The sequence below is a fragment of the Chelonus insularis genome, unplaced genomic scaffold, assembly GCF_013357705.1.
Source record: "Chelonus insularis isolate UGA/USDA-ARS -01 unplaced genomic scaffold, ASM1335770v1 contig_338_pilon, whole genome shotgun sequence".
NCBI classification, from domain to species: domain Eukaryota; kingdom Metazoa; phylum Arthropoda; class Insecta; order Hymenoptera; family Braconidae; genus Chelonus; species Chelonus insularis.
Window position 1 is genome coordinate 100217 of NW_023276504.1, and position 24893 is coordinate 125109.

General features: G+C 25.6%; 1 protein-coding gene across 1 annotated transcript in view; it reads right to left on the reverse strand.

The window, feature by feature from the left end:
- Positions 1-24355, reverse strand: part of LOC118066260 (somatostatin receptor type 2-like) — a 28527-nt gene extending 4172 nt beyond the window's left edge. The window contains exon 1 of the mRNA XM_035082168.1: positions 24266-24355. The gene's annotated coding sequence lies outside the window, so the exon portion shown is untranslated. The remainder of the gene's footprint in view (positions 1-24265) is intronic.
- Positions 24356-24893: the final 538 nt, after the last annotated feature.

The window sequence follows — 24893 nt, forward strand, 5'->3', positions numbered from 1 at the left end:
AAAGTAGAGTTGAGTCCAATTAAATTTATGAATATACTCGTTAAAAGATACAATTTCCTGAACAGCTTTATTTCATAAAACTCTTTACATTGAATTTAAGATAAATTAAATATTGATATATGAGCAGTAATATTAATACTTTTAAGATATACTTAAAATAGGAATGAATAGAAATCCATGATGTTATATTGGTTGAATTCATAAAGTCAACAGAGCAAAGATGTCATTAGTATGTGATATGCCAAGCTTATAATTTATGTCAATTGTGATTAGAAATGAGGTATAGATGTATATAAAGGAAACTTTGTTGGTGTAAATAAACTAATTTGATCGTCTAAAGGAATTTGTATATGAGAGATGTAGAAAATAGAAATGAAGTTCGAAATTGGAAGTGTTGTCATCAAAGGTAATGCTATATAACATCCGTTACATTCAGAAAGCTTGAAATTGCAAGTTTCAACATTGACATCCATTCGACCGAGATATCCGCTCGATTTACCACTAGTTTTCGTCTACAGTTGCTTTATATTTCTGAATATATGCAATATCAAGCAATATTACATTGCTTGAGACTTTTTAATATATTTGAAATTTTCTTATTACCTCCACACCTGAGGTAATTTAATCATTTCTTTCATCAAATGGATGATTATTGTGACATAGATGAAAGAAATGTGTCTTTGATTATTGAGTTAATAGTTGTTCAGGTATTGATGATAAAATCGAATTGATGAATTTATAAATGCTAAAAAATGGAGTGCAATCAAATTTGATTTTGATTGAATGGTTTTAAAAACCAATCACGAATATTTTTCTCGAATTAGAATTTAATAAATATTTGATACGTGAAACGAATATTTAGAATGTCATGAAAATATTGTGAATCATTCAGTAGATATGAAACAATTTATTGAAGAAATTTCATAAAAATTAAAAAGAGTCATATTACTTGTTGTTGAATATTAGAAAAACTGAATGTAAATGAATTTGGTAGTGCTTCAACGAAAACTTTCGTGTCGTGATGGTTTATGAAAAAAATCAATAAACAATATGACTGTGACAATCAAGTTGTTGAGATAATCCTCAGATGACAGGAATTTTTTTTCTATTTTATTGACAATTTTTGTTGAGCATTCACCATGAAACTAAAAATAAGACAAATTGTAGGGTGAACTGTAGGGTAGATCATGATATTCTATTATTAACATTTCCAAAAGTAAGGCTGATATGTTAATTTTTTTTGCTCTCTGACTAATGTCAAAAGTTAACACAGATTCTGATTTTTAAAGTAAAATTTGTCTCTGTTTTATAAAACATTGATACAAAATTATCAAATATTAGAAAATCTCTTTCCACTATTTTCAGTCAGAAATTAATATAATGATTTTCTGATTTGTAATTAATACAATATTCATCATAGAACAATAAATGAGTATGGATACGAGTTTGTAAACTCACATGATCGACTTTCTGTTTCGTACCTTCACGAGATTTCTAATCAATACATATTTTTAATATCATCATCTGTTCTAAAATATATGTAAAAGATATTTATTTTTAGCTCGATAAAATTTTCTTTCAGTAAATTAAGGAGAATAAAAAATCAACAACATATTAATAAATCAATCTTTTTATAACATGACATTGAATTTTTTTTCGAAAGCTAAAATCATACAAAAGAATGAAAGAATGAAAAAGAGATCTTGTTGAATTGCAGATTGCATATGTTCGAATATCTGTAGCATTGATTTATTGTAACGTATTGCAGCAAAAGATAACTGGATAAATTCTGTAGGAATTATGTTTAAAAATAGTCGATTTTTATGGGTAAAATGATCCATAAGTTCAATGAAATTTTTTTCTGAATTTCTAACAGTTCTAATCTAATGTCCACACTCATGAACAGGAAAGAAGATTGTTCTGAGACAAATAAAAACGATGTATTTATTTCAACATGCATGTAATAGATACTTGGGAGGAATTTATTCAAGCTTAAAACAATGTAATATAATGTAAAGTCTCTTGAATAGGCATACTTTCTCAGATATTAAACAAAGAAGAGCTGAACAGAATAACTGAAGTAAAATGAAAAAAAATTACAGAAAGGGTAAAACAAGGGTAAAAAAAAAGATGAGCACATGAACGAAATGTTTTTAATTAAAGTCTTTTTCTGTGAAGCAGATTACGAGCATCAGCTTGCTTGACACTCAGTTATGAACGTTTGTTCAAATGCACGTGACACATCAAACCCCTTCAGGTAAAAAATGAAATAAAATACCGTTATGCTAAAACTTATTCTTATATTATGAAAGAAATAATTTATTTTATTTTTCATATAAAAGTTTTATACAATAGCTGAGTATATTTTTCACTTCAGTTTGTTACTTTGAGCGAGAAGTTTTTATAATTATAATAAACCCACGTGGCTAATTAAATAATCATGTTGTAAAGTGGGTCTTGAGAGGAAACGAGAATTCAACAGATGGAAAATAAATTTAAGAATAGGTTTTTAATATTAAATATGAAATTTTTCGTGATACCATTCTCATTATCTTCAATTATTTCGTAGTTGAACCTTTTTCAAGTTACCAGTCAGTAGAAGTTTTTTTTCCAACGGGAAATACATAATTGGAAAATGAGTAATCAATGTCGGACTAAAATCTAATTACTTCCCTTACTGTAATTTTTCTTTTTATGGGCGGTTAAAAAATGTACCTTTTTGAAATTGGAATGAAATTAGTGGGTAAAAGATTATTTATCATTTATCTATTAAATAAATCTGCTTCATAAAATGTGCCATCGCAGTAGATTCGGTTAGGATCACTACAGTTCAGATGTTCGATACTCAGATTTGTAAGATTCACTATATCTTAGATATTCCTGAATTCGTTCTTTCTCGTATTATACGATCATTGCTGTAGTGATTTATATCTTGAAAAAAGTTTCTTACAAAAAAAGGTAGTCTATCTTCCTTGATAAAATACTTTAGTAAAATATTTTTAGAATATTTATTATCACTAAACATTATTTATTATGAACAGAAAAAAATAAATACCTTGAGTCTCAATAAATTATGTTTAATCAAGAAATTTATATTCTATGTACAACATAACTCATATTTTCCTGCGTGTAATAAATGAACATGATCTAAAGATATTTTTTTTTTAATTCAAAACCACTGAGTTAAAGTAAAATAAAAATTTCTTCGATTTAGAGTATATATTTTGAAAATATTTATTTCGATTGTAGATATTTTCTTTTATTGAAAATTTTTTCAATATCTTTTAAAAGAAAATATGTTTTTCATTTTATCATACTATGAATTGATAAAAAAAAATTAATTATTGATAATAAAATTTATTTATTAAAATTATTTTATTCTACAAATGCAATTGTTTTTACTGAAATATAGAAATTTTTATTCTTCAATTAATAAAATTATTTTTAAAAAGAAAAAAATGATAAATATTTTTAATTACAGTTATCTATGGCTTGAGTAGATGAAAAAAAAACCCATAAAAGATAGAAAAAATAGTTATGTTAAAAAAAGAAGAAAATTAAAAAAGAAGTTATGCATATTATTCTCATTTGAATATTCACATCTTACATTAAAGATATCTATTTATATAAATATGAAATATTGTCGTAACTGCATGACAAGATGAAAATCATAGAAATAATTTATCGTTGAAGCTTAATATTTACATCAACCATACATATATACAACTACTGATCACGAATATTTAAATGCAAATTGCTTTTATTGTACAAAGAGTTACACAGAGGAATTGTGTAAAATCACTTATAAATGAGTTTTTTTTTTTGTTGCGATGGAATACTGATATTTATACAGTGCATGACGAATCAAATTTTTTTACATTGAGTAGAAAAGTTTTAAACTAGGATAGTCCATTGGCAATTTAAATATACATAAAAACTATTTCAACTGATTTAGTTGTTAAAACTTTGACAATCTCGTAGATAATAACATTGAACTTATAATAAATCATTATACGTTATTTTATATAAAAAATATAATAATAAATTATTGGCTCGATTCCATTAAAAACTATCTAACAATTGAGTGACATTGACATACATCGATTGCACATTGTTTATCCCAATCCAATCGTGCTATTCGTTTATAAAAAAAATGCAACCTGAAATATTGTCAACATGTCTATACGTCATCTTAGACATGTACATACAAAATGATGTATCTAAACTCATCATTAAAAAAAAGTTTACAAAAAATTGTAATAAATAAATACAGTGATGAAATTTATTAACTTATCATAACGAGAATAATTAATCACTAGATGCTGATTAAAATTACTAGATCAATGAACAATTGAATAATTTGATCAAAATTAATAGTTATTTTGACCTCATTATCATCATCAACTCTATCATTAATTTAGCATTGATCTTTTAAAATGTAAATATTATATTGATATTTTTTGCAATAATTAATTATTGTTTGGATTGATATGAGTATTTTTATAGATTCATGTTCTGAAAAAATAGAATTTAGTAGTGAAAAAAGATTGAAACTTTTTTGTCTAAATCTTGCCATAAACGTCATTGTTAAAAGTGCAGAGTGAGAAGAGAGTCTTCTCTGGTGTATGCTCAACTGAATATATTGCTTTTAGCGCTTTCCTTTGCTTCCTTCAATCGATTCTCAATCAAGATTTCTACTCTTAGACCTTTTTTTTTAACCGTTTGCAATAGACTTACGTCACCACTGTTTAACTTGGCGCCTATTTCCAAGTATAAGGAAAGACATAAGGTAACGAAATATCAGATGTTGGAGAAAATAAGGTGGTACCTACCACTATTTCATGGGTATCTTGGGATTGGAAGTGTAGTAAATCACAGTTTGTGACTCCAAGAAATGTTACAATACGCAATATTTTTCTCTTCACTCTCTCCCTATATATGATTATGTAAAGAACATTTATTTACATATAGTTGGTTGAATAAAGTATTCATAGGCATTTTTATTTATGAAATATATAAGAAGGTATGTATGTTTCATTTGCATAGGTTGGTAAATAGGTATGGGGAAAAATGGTATGAATGTCCTGGAAAAAAAGAGAAAGATAATAAATCACTGAATTCACCTATCCACACATTTAATTTTATTTTACTTGGAGTAAATAAAAGTGAACTTTGGAATAATGGATATAACAAAAATTTATGGTTAATAAAAGTTAAAATTGATTTAAAGTGATTGTTTTGATATAGACTAGTCTATTGATGATTCATAAAAAATAATTTATAGCTTAAAAAGTCAATAAATTGAGATTATTGATATAATACATCATTAAAGAATCATTTTTTTATATATATATTTACTTATTTTTTATTGAAAAATTATTTATTTTCTGTGCTTATCATTCTCATAAGATTTTTTTGGAATTAATCAATATGACAGTAACTGTTGTAAGTCGTCTAGTGGCATGAGATATTTTTTAAATTTATTAACAAAAAGTAAACCCAGTAGGAAAGAAACTATTGATAGGATCACTTTTATAAATATTTTTTCTATGCATCCACATGTATGAGAGAGATTTTGATATTGATGAAACAATAAATTTGTGATAGATCATTGAAGAAGATTATTTTCCATCATCAAAATGATAATCATCATTATATATTATAGAGTTTATATTTACAAATGTTTGATAAAGTTAGATAGAAAAAAAAAATTAAACTGATAATGCATAAAGTTTGCATTACAAACATAGGTAATTAATGTATTTGAATAATTTCAATTTTATCAAGTTGGCTAATTAACATCCTAGCTTATTTTATTTATTTATCATGTTATACCACTAAAAACAACACATTATTGACTTAAGTTCCATAATAGGTCAATAAGTCAACCTAAAAATCGACCTTTCTTTGCCTAAAACCAACATCCAATATGTTCAAAAATATTTAAACATGTTTTGAGCTTAAATTCCACTTGTAAATATTTCCCCAACAAACTATTGATTTATGGAAAATTTAGTTTGCAAAAAATTCAAAGTAACATCTGGGAAGGTTTAAAAAGGGATCAATAAAATTGATAGTCAACTTATAAAAAATAAACTTACACAAATTTATTTTTTAACATAATTCTCCAAATACTTGATCCTAATTAACTAATTTCATACCTAGCTTCATTTCATACCATTTGTTTCTCAAGGATATCATTTGAGTTGTTATTTTTGTTGAAGAAAAGGTTTGGCTAGAAGATGATCATAGACATAAAGAATAATGACTCCATTAAATTGGTTAAACGTTTCAAATAAGCAAACGTGCTGTAATTACATTCGTTATTAGGCAATAGATTTAAAACACCACTAACAAGAAATATTGTGACTTTGATGTTCATTAATATTCTTTATAAATGAATAGTTTTTTCATCTTTAATTTAAAATATTGTTAATCATCAGTGATTAACAGTAAGAACATTTATAATTTATTTTAATTTCTAATTAATTCAAAAGCTAATATTTTATCAATGGTTAGAAAAATTTAATAATAAGACATTTTTTCAATGCCTTAAGAAAAGAATATGAGACTTTTTTTAAATTAGGAATTTCAATGAAAATTATAAATGGGATGATGAATTGACTTTACTTGTTTGACCATGTTTTGCATAGATTTGCAGATTAATAATTTCATTGAAACTTATTAATCATCCAAGATGAATTGAAAATTGGTGGACAATTTATAACCATTGTCTGGCATCAAATGAGCAACGTCCAAGTCTGATAATTATGAAACACTCCATCTCTTTAAGTGAAATGTTCTCCTCTTGATTCTGAAGATAAATTATTCTAAAGCTAATTCACTGCACATTATTTTATAGCTCTGACATCAATGCTATATAAGTGAACAGACCAATAAAAAAAAAACTTTAAGAGAAATAAAAATTTCACCTAATCAAGATACTAAAAACTATACACTTCAATATTAATATCTAATCTTTAAAAGCGTAAAAGAAAAAAATTTTTTATGGTATTTCGTGGAGTTGACTTTCTTAAAATAAAAACTAAAAATAATTTAAACAATTCGACATTATTTCAAGAAACAAATTCACAAAAATCAGATATTATTGTGCTTACAAATGTTTATCTTAAGAAAAAGGGTAGCTACTATCTGGAATGAGAGCTTTAATTAGCCAAGAAAGATATGTACTTCGAGAAAGTCGTAAAGCGAATTTAAACTTATCTCTCGAACGATCCAAATTGTAAATCAAAGTGTAGTACCAAATCAGTAAAAAAAAAGTCATTTGTTTTGATAAAAACTAACGACTGATTAAGTTTTAGATAACATTCTAAACATGTTGATCTACAAGAAATTCAAAGAAGGTTTATCATCATAACCCCATTTATTTTCACAGTTAAATCATCATCTCTTTGAGTGTTTGAGATTGGCTGTGTCGAAGTAATCAATGTGACTACGCCTTTTGCTTCATTTCTGTTCATTGATTAACTTATATGCTGTTCTCTATTTCTTAGAAGATGTTTTTGTATATATATATATAAAAAAATACCAGTTCTTCATTTTTACTTTAATTTTATTGAGAGAAAAAATTCACTTCAAAACAAGTCGTTTTTCAATAAAGGAATAAATTATTTTTTCAATTCAGTGTATAAAAATGCTGTATAGAAATAAACTTCGTTGATAACAGTAGCTTTTATGTGCCTATCACACCTACAAGTTCCATTTTTCTACCTTGAGTTTCTTTGTTTTCTAAATTTATTCGATTTTTTCATTTAAAAAAGGGAATCTCATTGAATTGTCAATAGTCTTAGTGAAAATGGAAAGAATAAATATCAGTTAGTGAATGAGTCGAATAAATCATCATTAGGATCAGAAAAATGACAATATTATCGTATTTGAAGTTATAAGTTCGACTCTTGTTCAGATTAGATTGCTCAAATAACAGGATCGATTTCAGACTCCTGCTTCACTTAACCATTATTATAATAGTATGGCTACTTGGTATAACTGCAGTCTATCGACGCCGTCATTATCATTTCCATCGAGGATAGGTCGACAATCCAATTAGTTAGTGATATAATAATAATCAACTGAAGAGTGAAATTATTACATAAAATCATGATGGGAATCACCTTCCTTGGAAACATTTAATTCACTAGATAATTCTGCCAAAACAGTTTTCAATCTACAGATTACTCAAGATTTTTTTTCTTTTTTCAAAAAATATTCATAGAATAAATTCCATTTTAATATTTTTTACATTTAATATCATTTATTTCCACGAGTAATTTTAATTATTAAAGATTAATTATATTTTATTCGTACGTTATTAATTTTAATAAAACGTTTTCTCCCAAATCTTTTTTTTTTTTAAATGGAAGATTTTTATTAATTATAAGACAAATTTTTTTTCTCCAGGATTATATTTCTTCCTGACGTGTGTGTGTGTGTTTTTTTTTAAATAAATTAATTATCGTTAATATGAAATAATAAGTGTAATGGTTATATTTTTTATTGTCTTCATATCCTTGTATACTTATTCATATAAAACAAATTCATTATGTTATTCCCAAAGTAATATTCAAATTAGCGACCTCGAAGTCAATTGGAATAATAATAGTACGTATATGTTTGCTACTCAAATCTCATGCAACTTCTGTATTATATCACATATAATAGCATTTGTGGTTTGCGAATAAATTTTGATTAGCTATGTGTCTATGAATAAGTTCAATAGAAATAAATATAATTTTATTGAAATATTTAAAACAAAAAAAACAATAAAAAATTTATTATATCATCTAACTGAGAATTGTTAAGCAATAATATGACAAAGTGAATACAGATGGTGGAGAAAAAAAATTAATCTTTATTTAATCAATAGATAAATGTAAAACATGTAACAACAGATATTCCGCCTGTCAGTCGAGAGTAGATAGGCAAGCAACGTTTGAGTAAAGGCTATATAAACTTACTTAAAGTTCCAACTTGAACAACTATTGGTCTAACGAAGAGTAGTATAACCGTAATGTAGCAATATAATTTTGATTTAATTCCCTATTAATTACAAGTTTTATTGAGTTTACTTTTGTTAAAAAAAAAAAGTATCTGAGTGTTAACAAAAAATTTTCCCTTAGAAATAAAGGGTAAATTGGATATTTTTATTTATATTTAATTGAAAATCGTCTTTATTTGGCAACTATTTTGTTTGTAGTAGAGTGGTTATTTACAATATAATTGATAAAGTTAATTATAGTTATTACAATATACATAGTATGAATTATTCATGAGGAGAGTTCATTTCATTAATACTATGAACATTGAGGGCTTAGGGTGTGATAAATCCCTTTGAGTAGGTTTAAACTAAAGAGATATAAATTCTTTGTAAATATTCATTTTTTATGTTTAAAGAAAAAACAAGATGAAAGGCATGATTTTGTTTTTTAAATAATTATTTTTTTATAAAATATAGATAACTTTTATGAAATATTTCTGTAATATTGAAATTATGATTCTCTAAACTCCATCATACCTCATTTCGTATCGTCAGTAGAGTAAGTCATTTATACTCAGACATAGGGATTTCAGCACTCATGTAAAACTTTTAACTCACTGTGTCTCTAGAGGTTGAGTTTTTTTGAGGCTCATTCCAACGAAATTATCCCAAGTTATTTCTTCTAAGTTACATTGTATGAAACTATTCATGCTTTTACCAGGATTTTAATTAAATTGGTAATAAAAATAATAGATTGATAGTTTTAAATCAAGAATTAGGATATATAAATTTATTATTTGATGAAATAATAAATTATTTTTAACGAATTATGAAAGAGTGAATTTAATATACTATTTTAATATTTTATTTATAACGTAAATAACACTAAATAAATCGCTTTTATGCCAATGATTATAATCTCTGATAAAATGAACCAACAGTTGTAGATTCTCATTTAATCAATGCTAAATATATTTACATATTTCATTTTATTTTTGAATTTTTTTTTTATGGAAATGAATGGTATTCTATGAATCTAAAGATTCTTTAATTAATTTATTAAAAATAAATTAATACACATTTTATTGTAAATATTTCGAACAATTATTCTGATTATTTGTTTTACAATTTTTTTATTGAATTATTTTGAATATAAAGTAATAAAAGAATATTAGCAAATTTAAATATTGTTAAATAATAATAATAGTTTATAAGAGATATGATGAATGATAAATATATTGATTCACAAAGGAGATAATCAAATTTCTTACGATAGATATCACGATAAATAAAACGAAGAAAAAAAAAATTATTAAACGCCATAACACATTCCTTTTGTATATAGAATCTATACACATGTATATATGTCGGCATATAAAAAATAATGGGATTTAATACACGATTGACAAGGGAGAAAATAAAAATGAAGAGAGGAAGACATAGGTCATCGAGAATAAAGGTTGGGATTACCATGGGATTCGAAGTGACAAATAACTTTGATCCTTGATATTTCTTTTCAACTTTTACACATTCTATACTTTAAAGAAAGATATTAAATGATCCTTTACAGTGACTGTTTATTCAATAAATTATTATCTATTTTTTAATCGAGAAAAATAATTACTCCAAGAGAATTTAGAAAAATTGAAGTTAAAATATCGATTTGTTTGATTAAAAAAAAATAATTAAAGTGTGTACGTTCGAAAACGATATGTAAAAATTTGACGTTTAATTTTTTAGCGTGAATAGAGTAGAGCTACAGATAGTGATTTATTTCTCGTTTACTGCAGAAAACTGAAGAAAAAGCTGACAATAAACTGATATTCCTATAGTTGGGTATTGGAGTTTTATTATCTCTGTTAAAGAATAATATTATAAAAATTGTACAAAATATTAGAGACAAGTTTTCGAAATTAAACTTTCCATTGTTTTCAATGTAAATTCAAGATTATTACGTGGAAGTGGGATTTTATCTTAATTTCAATGCTAAAATACATCACAATATGTAAAGAGTGTTGCCAAAAGATAATTTAGGTCAGTGGAAACACAAAAAGTTTATTCGAAATATCTCTTATGAATAATTGTAATGAGCTTTTCAGTATATTAAAATTTTGTGGGAATTTGATGGATATTTTATAAGCATTTGATAATTTAGAGACATTGAATGTTTTGAGATATTTGTTTTTTTTTTCTTAGTTTTACTATTGAATCTTAAAAGTATTCCCTCGTAAGAGACTTGACACTATCATCAATTAAAATATGTTATTAAAAAAAATGTTACTATTAATAATTTATTATCCCTACTTATTGTTTTTGATTACTAGACAAATTCTAACTACCAAGTATTTAGTGAAAAAAGTGGATATGCCAGTAAGAAAGTGTAGGAGCTTAAGAGAGAGTAATACTCTTGACAAATGATACCAAGGATACGAACAATTGTCGAGAAATCCTTCGGATTTTGCTAGGACAAGAGTTCGTCATTCGTTATGTGAACATCCTCCTATGTGATATTTCCGGTTCGTTATGCCTCTTCTCGTCTTGACTTTTTGTGTATAAAATCATTCCTTCAACAATTCATCTTTACTTATTCCTAAATTGTGAGTTCCACCCTCTGACAAACCCTCCTATATCATCGTGGCTGATTATTTCATCCAAAATAAAAAATACTGAGATTCCTTATTTCATTTTAATAAGATTTTAGCCAGATTTAGCAAGGGGAGAAGAATGAAATTATCTATTCCGTTGATACCTTCATTTTTCGCTGCTCTCAGTTAGCATAGGAATAGCAGCTCTTTCAAATTACTAAATCAATCAACTTTATTAATTTCTTAAATTGATATATCCAAAGTTATATAACTATTCTTACCGTTACTTTCTTTCCAAGATCTTGATGAATTTTTGAAGAAATTATTACTTCTTCCAGTGCTAATGTCACTCTTTGAATGATGTATTAATTAATTTTTTTTAACGGCCATCATATTTAAACAATTCTTCATTCCAAGTAGGTCAAAGTGACAAATTTTAATTTTTACCGCATAGAAATATAAACATTGTTTAACATAAGTGAATGCAGACTTATCAAAAGTGAACTCGTGCTTGCCAAAAATATTTTTGAAGTTTGTCTTAAAACTAATAAAAAACACACACACACACAAATAATGCATACTGGGATGTTAAAGAATATCATTGCCAAGTGAAAATTACTCATACAGAAAATAAAAAGTTACTTATTCCAAATAAAACAATGCTGTTTTTGTTTCAATATTTTCCAGTGCCAAGTGCCAGTTCTTCATTTAATTAGTAACCAACTAATTTATATTAATTGTTTCTGGTTTATTCTAACAAAATAATTAATTACCAACTTACTAAAAGTTATTTAATAATTTCAAACAAGTTTTTATGAGATGTTATTGTTTTTTTTTTAAATCTTCAATAAATAATAACGTTTCCTTTAATTAAAAATATTGCTATCGATAAAAATAGCTTAATAAATTTGCTATATACCTTTTTTACTTTCAATAATATGTGCATATTTGTCGATAAACTTTATTTATTTGCATTTAGTGCGAACGATATCCTGAAGCACTGAGTTATCGTATTACACTCTAGAAAGCATCATCAATTCTCGATAGTTTTACACTGCATATATGTGCATTTATGAACATGATATTATCGTACTGTGTAAATGTCAGATAGACCAAGTTATTATGAAACGAGGTAAAAGAGGTTGTTTGAAAGTTGTAAAAAAATCTGATATCTCATTGAGATTTCCAATCCAATATTGTAAATAGAAGAAAGCAATATTATTCTTTACTGATATTACTTTCGATAATACAAACAATAAACCATAAAATATTTCTACTCATTAGTCGAGACTGCTTTTGTAGAAATTTTTACTCGTGGCTGCAGGAAGTCTTTCCGGTGTAGATTTAATCTATGTCCATTTTAAGTTTTAATGGTTAATTAAATCACCGTACAAGATGGGTAATTACTTTTTTTCCTTCATAAAAATTGGCCCATCTTATACCAAAGGTAAGTCCACGATAGTCAATGTTAATTCAACTTTGGGGAGAAGATTGGCTTCTGTGAATTTTGTTTCCTGTGAGATTTAAAAATATTTATGAAAAAATTCTTCAAGTTTATATTGGCTTAATTATGTTAACAAAATTCCAAATAAATGCCCTAAGTTTTTTAATATTATTTGTAAAGTAAAAAAATATATATATAAAAGAAAAATATGAGCTTTCATAGCGTCTTTAATCATAATTTCGTTTCATATCACGTGGCAAAAGTGAGCGTGAAAGATTAAACACAGTAGTTATTACTGAAAGCACGACATGAACTATAAGACAGTCATGATAAAAAAAAAAATAGGAAAGAGAACGAATGAGAGAGAAATAATGTAAGCACGTTAAAACTTCTATAAATTTCCTTACGTAAATTGAAAGTGGTCTTTTTACTTCACTCTTTTCGTTCTTTTGTATTATATTTTTCTTTTTATGTATCAAATATACGAATAATTGTTTTTCTCTTATTAATCATATATAAACATCAATATTCACGAAATAATATTTATAAAAAGCACATTTAAAAAATGAAAAAAAAAAAAATCTGTGTATCTCGTTTTGCAGTTTACTCCGATTTAAAATACGATTTTTCCTCTTCAACTTTTGATCTTAAATTTTTTATCAACTCAATAAAAGACTTCCGGCATTTTGCCAGAAAATTTGTTCGAATCTTCGTATTCAAATCAGTATTTATCAAGAAAATGAACGGATATTCAAAAGTAAAACAGAATTTCGTGAAAAGAAAGTACTTTTTATTTAAGTGCTACTTATACTTGACTTTAGTAAGTTCTTTTTTCTTTATTCCGCATGTTTTTATTCTCACGTCTCTGTGATTTATTTATCTACTTAATATTACGCTTTACTACATTGACATACATTTGTGAAGAATAAACCTGTGTATTTGCTTCAAGTAAATTTTTATTGAAACAAACAAAGATATTTTAAATCTTTCAATAAAAAAATTGAAAAAAAAAGCATCAAGAAAGATGAAGTATTAACTGAAAGTACAAAAGAATAATTCTTTCATCATTGAAAAGACAAAAATAAATTTTTATTAATATCAAAATAATTGCTCATTATCATTTATTACTATTTTCATAATTAAACAAAAAAAAATAGTTGGAAATGTTATTATTGTCAATATTGACAATTTTGGATTGTAAAAATAACTATAATAATTTTCTTGTTATTAGCCTGAATGATAATAACGTTTATTATGCAAAGCTCACATCTGATATTCACTTAAAATCTTTTACAATTATTGTCACAAGGTATAAAGCAATATAATGTAAAATACTATACGTATATATTCACACAACATCTATTTACTCATAATCCTACTCTTAACAATGGTTACAACTGTTGACACAACTCCATTTGGTGCATTCAATTTAACATCATTTTGAATATAAACGTTCAATTACACTGAATAATAAATCACCATGTGTATAAGCAATAAAAAAAAAGGCTGTTATTTTTTCATTTTCATCTTTAAAAATATACACACTGAAATTTGTAGATGTTGATCAATTCATTCATCAATCTATAAATCTTTGTGTATCAAATATTATTGATAATGATAAATGCAACAAGTGAACTCATCATTAATTGATAAAAAAATATTTATATCTTAATTTAAGTAACTTTATAAAGATAACAAGTTATTTAAACTATTGTTTTAAAACTTTTTAAAGATTAATATCTTTAAAAAATTTTAATGAAAGGAAATTTATAGAATTATTTTTAAAATATTTATGAAAAAATGACCAAAGCAAATATTTCATGTAATGGAATGGTTTAGAAGTGATTCCTCTAAAGGATTTTGCATTAGCAAGAATTAATAATAACTATTAATGCAAAATCACTAGCAAATTTTCTCCAAGTATTATAATTAGTAATCGTATTATTAATCTGGGTTTAGGAACTGTATGTAATATAAATGCGAATCTATTATTCATTATAATCTAAATAATGCTTTGTTTCAAGGGAATTTAATTGGCACCCCACTTGGTTTGCAATATGCTCTATCAAAAAGCTTAACTGGAATTCTCGGTATGTGATAATAGTGAGGTTTAGTCAGAAAATCTGTAACGGTTACTTCCTGGTCAGATAAAATTTGACTTCATCAAGAAGTCCTATATGATCTATAATACAGAGAATCAAATTAATTAGGTCAATAAACGTATAGCAGATTAAAAAATTAATAAATAAACAGCTAGAATAAAATTCAAAAAGTGATTAGCAACTTGGGTGTGATATGATGATATATGAATGTTTATGATGCATGTTTATATACACTCGGAAAAAATGCCGGTAATTATTATTAGCTGTAAAGTGAAAATGAGGACAACGAGATGATGTCAAATAATATTTATTTCAAGTCGACTTTTATTTATGATACTTTCAAAATATTTAACTCTATGTAAAATTACACTGATCAGTATGCAAAAGATGTTAAATATCGCTGTGAATTTTTTTCCGAGTATTTTTGCTGTACATAAGATAAAATACATCAAGTTTGAGGCTCGTAATCTACTTGACACTTTATGTTCTCAACTATAGTTATGTATTTCGTAAAGTCTCGTAACTTTTTGATCTTTTCTACTAGGACATTTCATCACTTGCATATTTATTACTGATTAAATTATTTAAAAATGAATATTTATATAAAAATAATAAAATAAAAAGAAAACTAAATCATTTAAAGGAGGAAATGAGAATAAAATGCGAGCAATAATGTTTGAAATTTTTTTTGTGATTTGTTTGAAGAAAAAAGTTGACTGAACTGCATATTTTATTTCTTTGTTATTGACACTGATTATGATTTTAATCAAATCAGACCTTTACACTTAACTGACTTTCAATTCTCCAGTGGTTTTCTTTTTGACAACAGTTGGAGACAATTCTGTTCGATATTGAAAGCATTGAAGTTAATTTCATATGTAAGCAAAGTTCACTTTAACCTATCAATTCAAATTATTGAAAGAGTCAGCAAGTACCATATATATTCATTACCTTATCAATGAATCAATAATGAAATTATTACTAAATTTAACTAATGAATATTATTGATAAAATTCTTTTTATTTTTTATGAATTCAAAAATTAACTTTGTGGATTTGAAAAAAATTACAAAATAACACACATATATTCGAAGAAACTGTCTAAAATTTCTAACAAAAGAACAAGTACAATAATAGTTTGCATTAATGGCATAACTTTGTATTATAAAATTCTTTACATACTAAATTTTTTATCGAAAAAGTTGTCAAAAGAAGTCAAGCTTCCTGTTTTAACAAACTCGAAGCTTTGAAACTTTTAAATAAAAATAAGACTGCTGATACGTGACATTAAATGTGTCTCATTGTGTAAACAATAAAAATAAACTTTAACAAGATAACTGACATTATTTATAGAAAAAAAAAAATTAAGATCAATTTATTCACGTAATGACATTTCAACTAGAACAGTTTGATATTTATTTACTTATAACTCTAAAAATCATGTGGACATAGAATGTTATTTCAAAAATTCTGAACTACTTAGCAACGTCTATGAAATTAAGAAAAATTCTCAGAAAAATACATTTTATATTTTTAGAATTAGCAGTCTAAGCTTATTTTCACTTAACTTCAAATGTTTGAAAAATAAAAAATAGTCTTAAAATCATACATGTGACCACAAAATAAAATACAGGAATATTCTTTTTGTTTCTAACCAAATACTTCTGAATAATTATTCAAATAATGACAAGCTTTTTTTTTTAGTTTGTCGATCAAGATAATTAATTTGCTTTATCATTTCAGATATTCAGATCATCAAACACAACTCAATATAGTTCAAAAATTAATTAATCAAAAGTTAAATAATTAAATTAAGTTAATCTGAACAAATGTTTAGCAAAACAGTTTTCAGCAAATGCCAAGAAAATGATCTCCAATGTCAAGGAAACTGGAGAGAAAACCTTTTAACTCAATCCAGTTGAAGAAAGGTGATGTTCTTCAACCCATAAAAAAATACATGAGTTCAAAGATCACAGAAATATCCGAATTTTATAACAAATCAAATTACCTTGATGAAGAACTTCATCATGGTTAATTGACTGCTCTAATGATGATGACAATATCTCCCAAGAAAACTTGCCCAGTATGAACATTTTCAATTCCCCCTTATCTTCACAAAGAAGACGAAAGACCCTAAATTTTAGTCTTAATTTTTACAATCCCATTCAAACAAAAATTCCCTCATGTTAAGTTAAAAGTAATTTTTCGTGCTATATAGACTATACTTCAAAATAGCACCTCATAAATTTCCCTATACTTGTTGGAATACTATTTTACATTTGAAAACCAAAGTATGAGTAATTATTTTTCTACTTCAATTTATTTTTCAACTGTCCAACTCCATCTCAAGAGTTTTTTTTACATCAGTGACAGCCAGATCATTAATAAAGCTAACTGGTTTCCAATTTCAATATATTTGTCTTTTTTTTCAAATTTTCATTTAGTTTATCAATCTATTCATTAACTGGTATTAGGCTACAAGGTATCATCAAATGCTCAGCATCCATTGGATTCAAGATTGACACAACAACTAGGCCAGTATGGTGTCAGATAGCAGTCCTTGGGTTTGTTGACCTCACCTAATTAATCCAGACTGGTCATTAGAATGACTTTGACACATCTTAGTTCTATGATAATTCAATAATCATAGTGAGAGAAATCAAAACTGACGGTTAATTAAAATTATCAATGTATTTAAATTAATATACTTTGATATAAAATTAGCATCGAATAATATTTTGTGCTATTTATGAAGTTGAATATCATATGGCAATTTTGTAGCGAAAAGTTTAACAATAAAAAACAGTGGAAATGTTTTCAAAGTCTAATCGTACTAGTGAACAATTTAGTTCCTTCTTTTTTTCTAGTATTATAAGATAACAAAGTACATGTCCTGAACATGTGATGTTGGGTGTCTTTACCTTTTTCACCTTCACTTTCATCGTCTACGTAGTTGTACAACAAAATATATATATACATATATACAATTGTGTATTCTGCGAGTTTCTTAGCTACAACTATTTTTTTTTTTCTTATTTTCTGTCTCGAATTAGTTTCACATCCCTCCTGTCTCCTCCTACCTTTCTGTCTACGACTTCCATCATTCACACAGTACCACAATGTGGTCGGTAACTTGTATACCTTTTTCTCCAGTCACAAATAACTTTTCCTAACTTTTAGCTGCATTTATTTTGTATCATTCATTAGAGATACATCACGCGATTGAGGAAATATTTATATACTATATCATAAGATATCACTATCATGATGACTATCAGCTGTTAAAGTGAAATGGAAAGCTTCTACCAGAGTTATCATATTTTTTCTTCTTTTAAAAAACTTTTCAGCAAATACTAAACGGCGATTTCATTCAATTAAGTTGAGTAAAATTTTATTTTCATTGCTATAGATCATTTTCTACAACAAAACATCGTATGAGTATTAGATTAAGTTTTTTAATTAAGGTAGTAGAAATTATTTTCAATCACAAATACTCAGTAAATTATTTCTGTCTATTCAATCAATCAATTTTAAAAGATACGTTCATCGGTAAATTTCGTTTTTTTATTACCAAAACAAATAGAATAATTTTTAGATTGATTGTTGAAAATAAATTGCTAAATTATTTTATATCAAAAAATATTCAAAAATTGAGGTATTACGCGCTTTTAGAATATCATATTATCAAAATATTCCTTGGTAGTTGATAATTGCGTGTCGAATTATTTATGAAGAGGAGTAACGACACGTTTGTTAAAACGTGTTGAAATATAAAAAATCAGTTAATTGCTCCAATGATTGACGAGACTAAGTAAAAAGTGACAGCAACGAATGTGTATATCAAAGTAATACGGATATATGCAGGTCATGGCGCATGTCAGACTATACCAACTCGGGGCTTGGGTGCGGCAACTATTCTAACACTCGGGGTGAATCGTCATTTTCTTCAAGTACTTCTTCTTCATCTTACTCGGTTACTCAACTGTATTATTATTTAGCTTATCAACAACACCCAATGAATTATAAACCATTAACTCTTGACTAAATACATAAAGAATCAACATAATTAATTGCAAAACGTGTCAAATCGTTGTTTAGATATGTTAAGAGTGCATTAACAAACTCAAAGTCATGAATAAAAAATTAGTCTTTTGATAAATAATAAAACTGTTTGCTATATAAACATATTATTACAACATCATGTATACTTTACATGTTGTTTCACACTGATGGAAGATTTTTTTTTCAATTAACGAAATTTATTTTTTCTCAAACATAAAACACATTTTTTCTGTTTTTAAATTAATTTTTATCAATTTTTATTTCACTAAAAAAAGATTTTTTTTTAAAGTTAGATTTAACCAAGTAGAATTAAAATTCATTAATATTTGTTTAATTTGTTGATTAAACATATATAATAATTAATTAACTTTTCATAATTGATAATAAATAAACAGTTTTTCTTTGTTCAATAAAATAAGTTAATTATAATTAGAATTGTTTGATGGTAAATTAATTAACTTTATTGAATTTAATGAGATTTATTGATACTAATTAGTATTAAAGAAAATTTTAGTATAAAATAAAAATAGATGATAATATATCTAGAAGTGGAATATTTTTAAAGAAATCATACATTACTCTAACCTTCGAGAAAGTTGAAATAAATCACTTGGATCTTCAATTTTTCAAATAACTCGTAATGCATGATAAATGACTGCTCTTCACTTAATAGTTGACGTTTAGTAAAAAATTCAAGTAAAACACGAAAGTTATCCCGCCAGCTTTAGCTTTTTCCAATGAATGAAGATTTTCATTAAGCTGGCGTGAGGATGAGATTTTTTCTTCGTAAATTAAAGCCATAAAACAACATAACAGCAATCAACAAAAAATTATCACTGAAAATATTTCCCCTGTTTTTCGATTGAAAAATTAACAAAATACTCCAGCTAATTACCACTCCATCATAGAAAAAAAGAAAAATTCATATCCACACGAAAAAGAAACAAGAAAAAAGAAAAAAATGTTAAAGGAGAAAAATTGTTCTAAAATAAAGGTAAAAGAAATTTCATAATAATTAACTTGTGGATGTAATGAACTAAAGAAAAAATATCCATTGTGCATACAAATATAAAATTTTCACTAAGACCATGCATTTATTACTTTAAAGATGTCTTATACATCCTCATTAACATAACTTATTTAATTTATTAAATTTTAATCACTATTATTAGAAGTTTCAATTTATTTCAATAAAATAATGATTGTAAACATCTACATGCTATGATAGCAACTCCCTTTACCATTTATTTATAAATGTAAATTTTTAAAAAAATTTATCAAAGAATGTTCTATCACTGAAGTGCAAATCCAAGTTGTAGACACTTGTAACATGCTAAGCCTCTTCAATCTTATATACCATAAACAAACTATAGATTTTTTACACACTATGAGACGTCTAAAAAGTCTCTACAAATCATGCATAGTTTATTAATGGGCTTTTTACATTGAACACACTTTAAGTGTGTTATTTTACTACGTTTGTGAAATCTTGGGATTTGCAGTATTTTCTTTTTCTCTTCTTTATTCTTATCTTGTTGAAAATTTCAACCAGTTTAAAGAAGCTTATTAAACGACTATTAAAAAATGTGAAATGGTAATTTATTGCTCCAAAGGTATCTAATGAGAATAATATTAAGCAGACTTTTAATTCCACAAGACATTAATACGTTAATCGCATATGTCAGATTAAATCCAAGCATTGGTCTTAACATTTTTCTACACCAGAAGACAAATCTATTTTACATGAGGGTAATATTTTATTTTTTTCACAGCACTGCGGAAAATGTCACTTTGTAAAAATCTAATTAAAGGGAAAATTCAAATTTTTCTTATGAATGTTGCAAAAAAAAAAAAATATGCATGTATGAAATATAAGTTATGTTTTGTAATAATTCATTTGTTTATACGAATTTCATATGCAGATGATATTTTTTTTGAATTACACAAAATTGTATTTCTTTTGAAATAAAAAATAATTTAAAACGATTATACTCTGGTTAAGATAATTGTATCGTTATTTTTTAACAACATTTAAAAGTTTAGATCTTTTACCAGGCAAAACTTTTTTCATTTTTTAATTACGTCGATTCTCCGCAACAAAGTTACGTTAAATAAAAAAGGAAAAAAATCTTGCAAATTGTTTTGTTTTTATTTCTACATATTTTTTTTTTTTTTTTTATTAAAAAATGAAAAAAGTTTATTGATAAAATTTAAAAACTTACATCTTTAGCTTAACTTTCATATTCAGAGAAGCTTTTTACAAGCATTTTCGACTCAACTATTTATACCAAAAGCTGTCAAATTTACTTTAGCTTCATAATGTTATTATTTTAGACCAGAATTACAGGAAGTATTGAAGAATGTGGGTTACTATCATAAAAAAAATTCAACGAATTTTATTCTTCCTCACAATACAAACCACGTGAACGGATAAAATAAGAAGATGCTATCTGTTGCATTCTGATACAACAATTACAAATACATTTTATTAGAATAATTATTAAATAATAGTTATCATAAACTGGACAATTATTTAGAAAAATCTATTTCCTAAGTTGAAAAAAAATCAATTATAATTATAAAAAGCTCTAAATATATTGTGATTTATTTAATGTCATACATTTCAATAAAATGATAAAAAATTTTTAGCATGATTATCTAGAGGAAGATTAAAGCAAGCTCGAAGTATGTGTGTAATTAAAGTTTGCGTAAATTAATTGGTAATTATGGAACTTTTATTATATAATACAGGGAATTTTCTTTCTTTAATGATCTTGATAATAATAACAATAACAGTAACAATTATTATCACTAATACTAATAACTTTTGTTTAGGTTGATGATTTCTAATTTTATAATTACAGTTTACTTTTCGTGACCTGATACCAAATTTTTATTAGCTTTACATGTTAACAGCATTAATCATTTATTGATATCAAAGGGATTAATGTAAATCGCATGAGTCAGCGTAACGTGAAAAAAAAAAAATAATAAAACAAACTATTTTTATTTGTTCAAGTACTAAATATTGTAAAACAACATTAAGGTTGTGTATACATTGAACTTGGTAATTTTTATTTTATTCTATGTTTATCTTATTGACAATTAATATGTCCACATAACTTTGGGAATACATAACAATATATTTATTGATTATTTATTCATTGTATTTACTATAAAAAAAAAATTAGTTATATTAGCATTCTAAATAATTTTTTTTTTTTAATTATCATTATGTGTTTAGATTATCAATATTTATATATTTTTAGCCACTTATCACATCATTTAAAAGCAAAATATTATGCTTTTCTATTCTCCAAACGTATACACTTTAAAATTAAAATTTCTTCCCCCTATAATCTGAGTGAAGTATTATTATTTTCTAAACCTACGTGCTAGAAGTGACTACTCAAAAAACATTTTTATTTTAATGCAAATATTTTTTTTATTGTTAAACAAATGATTAGAATACAAAAAAAGTTGTTTATGGCTTTGAAAGACATTACTTTTCCCTTTTTAATTGACTTTTCCATTAAAATAATTGGCAATAAATATTAGAATAATCCATATTGATTAGGATAATTCTTCAAAGCTAAATTATCAGTAATAAAAATTAATATTAATAAAAATGATTATTTTATAAAATTATTATTCTCTTTCATTCTGAGATGAATAAGTGCTCGAATAAATTTGGTTAATAGTTTTATTGACCCTTATGAAGACTTCGAGAAATTCGAAGGGTTATTATAACAGAAAATGAATGTATTATGACAATTTATAAGCATTTTGCTAATAATTATCGAATGATCATTGAAGTAGAAAATCGAAGTAAACGACATATGTACATATGTATGCACATTTGGAGTTAGGTAGATGGTGGTGTTGTTGAGTATCAAGAACTATAACGTCAGAGTGAGATCGATTTCAAACAGCAAATGGGTAACGCGTGACCATCGTAACAACCTGATGCACGTAGTTTCCATCTCACTCACACTCGTTGATTTGTTACCTAACTCTACGCCCTCTTCTATTCCTTTACCTCCATTTACACTTATCTACATATATCCATACATTCTGATATTTGCTTTATGTGAATGATCTTCAAGAGTAGAGAATCACATTTTTACATTAAACTTCTTATAAATATATACGCATAATATTGAGACTGAGAAGAGTAAAAGCATCAACCACGGTTGATCCTCTTTTTGCAGGAGTCAATAGACATTGTAGAAGCAAATACTCTCGATCCAATAAACATTACAAAAATAAAAAAGATAAAAGTCTTCTTTTTCTTTTTTTTTATCAAGAAATCTCTTCATCTTCTTAACTACTTTTATTTCTTCTTGTCGAGTCAAGAGACAACAAAAAAACTAAAAGCTGTCGTGTATGGTTTGATGTACAAAAATTCAATTTTTCTAGCACTATGGTATTTTATCTGATTTGAAAGTGAGTTATAAATGTGAGACGATTTTTATTCGTATTTTTAAGATACTTTGTAAATGTTTATTTGAAAAAAAAAATCAACTAAAATATCCTTTAAATAAATAATATGATCAAAATAAATTGGAATAATTTTTTTAATTATATGTAATCTTATGAGATCATTTCAATATTATTCCAGTGCTTATGATTTTATTTTATTTATGGTTATGATTTGACGTTAATTGTTGGAAAATTGTATTAAATTATTCGTCAATTAAATCAATTGATATCATGGAAATGATAATTATTATTGGAAATGTATTATTATTTGCCTAAGGATTTTAAATTGATAAATAAATCAATAATGGTTACATAACTTTTCTAATTATAAGTAAAAAAGAAATCCACACAAATAAAAAATGTATAATAATTATAATAACAAAAAAATATAAATACAAATAATAATAACTTAATCATTACAATTATTTATTAACAAACTTTCATCTCATAAAGTTTGTCAAAAGAGATTTGCTCATCGCTGTCAATTTATCGATAAAATGCGCTCATTTTTTTAAGTAAAATCATTAATATAAATTATTTGATAATAATTTAAACAAGTGTTTAAATTAATTAGACTTGAAATAAGTTGATCTTACCTCAAGTAATGCTTAAAATTATTGACACTTGAGTGGTGATGATGAAGATCCTTTGAACTTTATGCATGACACAAAGTCAGTGAATTTTTTTTTCATCACTTGAATGAATTATAAAGCGGAATAAAATAACGGTAATTTTAATTTTAATATTTTTAAAAGCATACGAAACGTTGTATTGAAATGAGTTAGAGTGGAGTTGTAAACCGTTCATAAGACGCGCTCCAATACATCTAACTTGTATGAATGATCATACAGGACTGAGTATAATAGGGTGGCAGTTGGGTGTCCGGCGCCGTTCGGCGGTGAATCGGGTGGATGTTGCGATGCCAACAGTTTTGCAATGTAACTGAGCATGCGCTTGTTTATTAAATATACACAGGTACAGTCGTTAAATAAATCTTTTTTTTTTTGTTACAAAATCCGCATTTTTATATTACAACATTTTATACTTTTTGTTCTATTTATCCTTTAGAAAAATACATACAAATACATATAATTGTGGTATTATTTAATATAGAAATTTGTTTTACAGTATAAGCCGGCAATATAAAAGATAGATTTTGAATTTCGTTATTTAAGTTTTAAATATTTTTTGTATTTCAAAAGAAAGACGATTTTGTTAAATTTT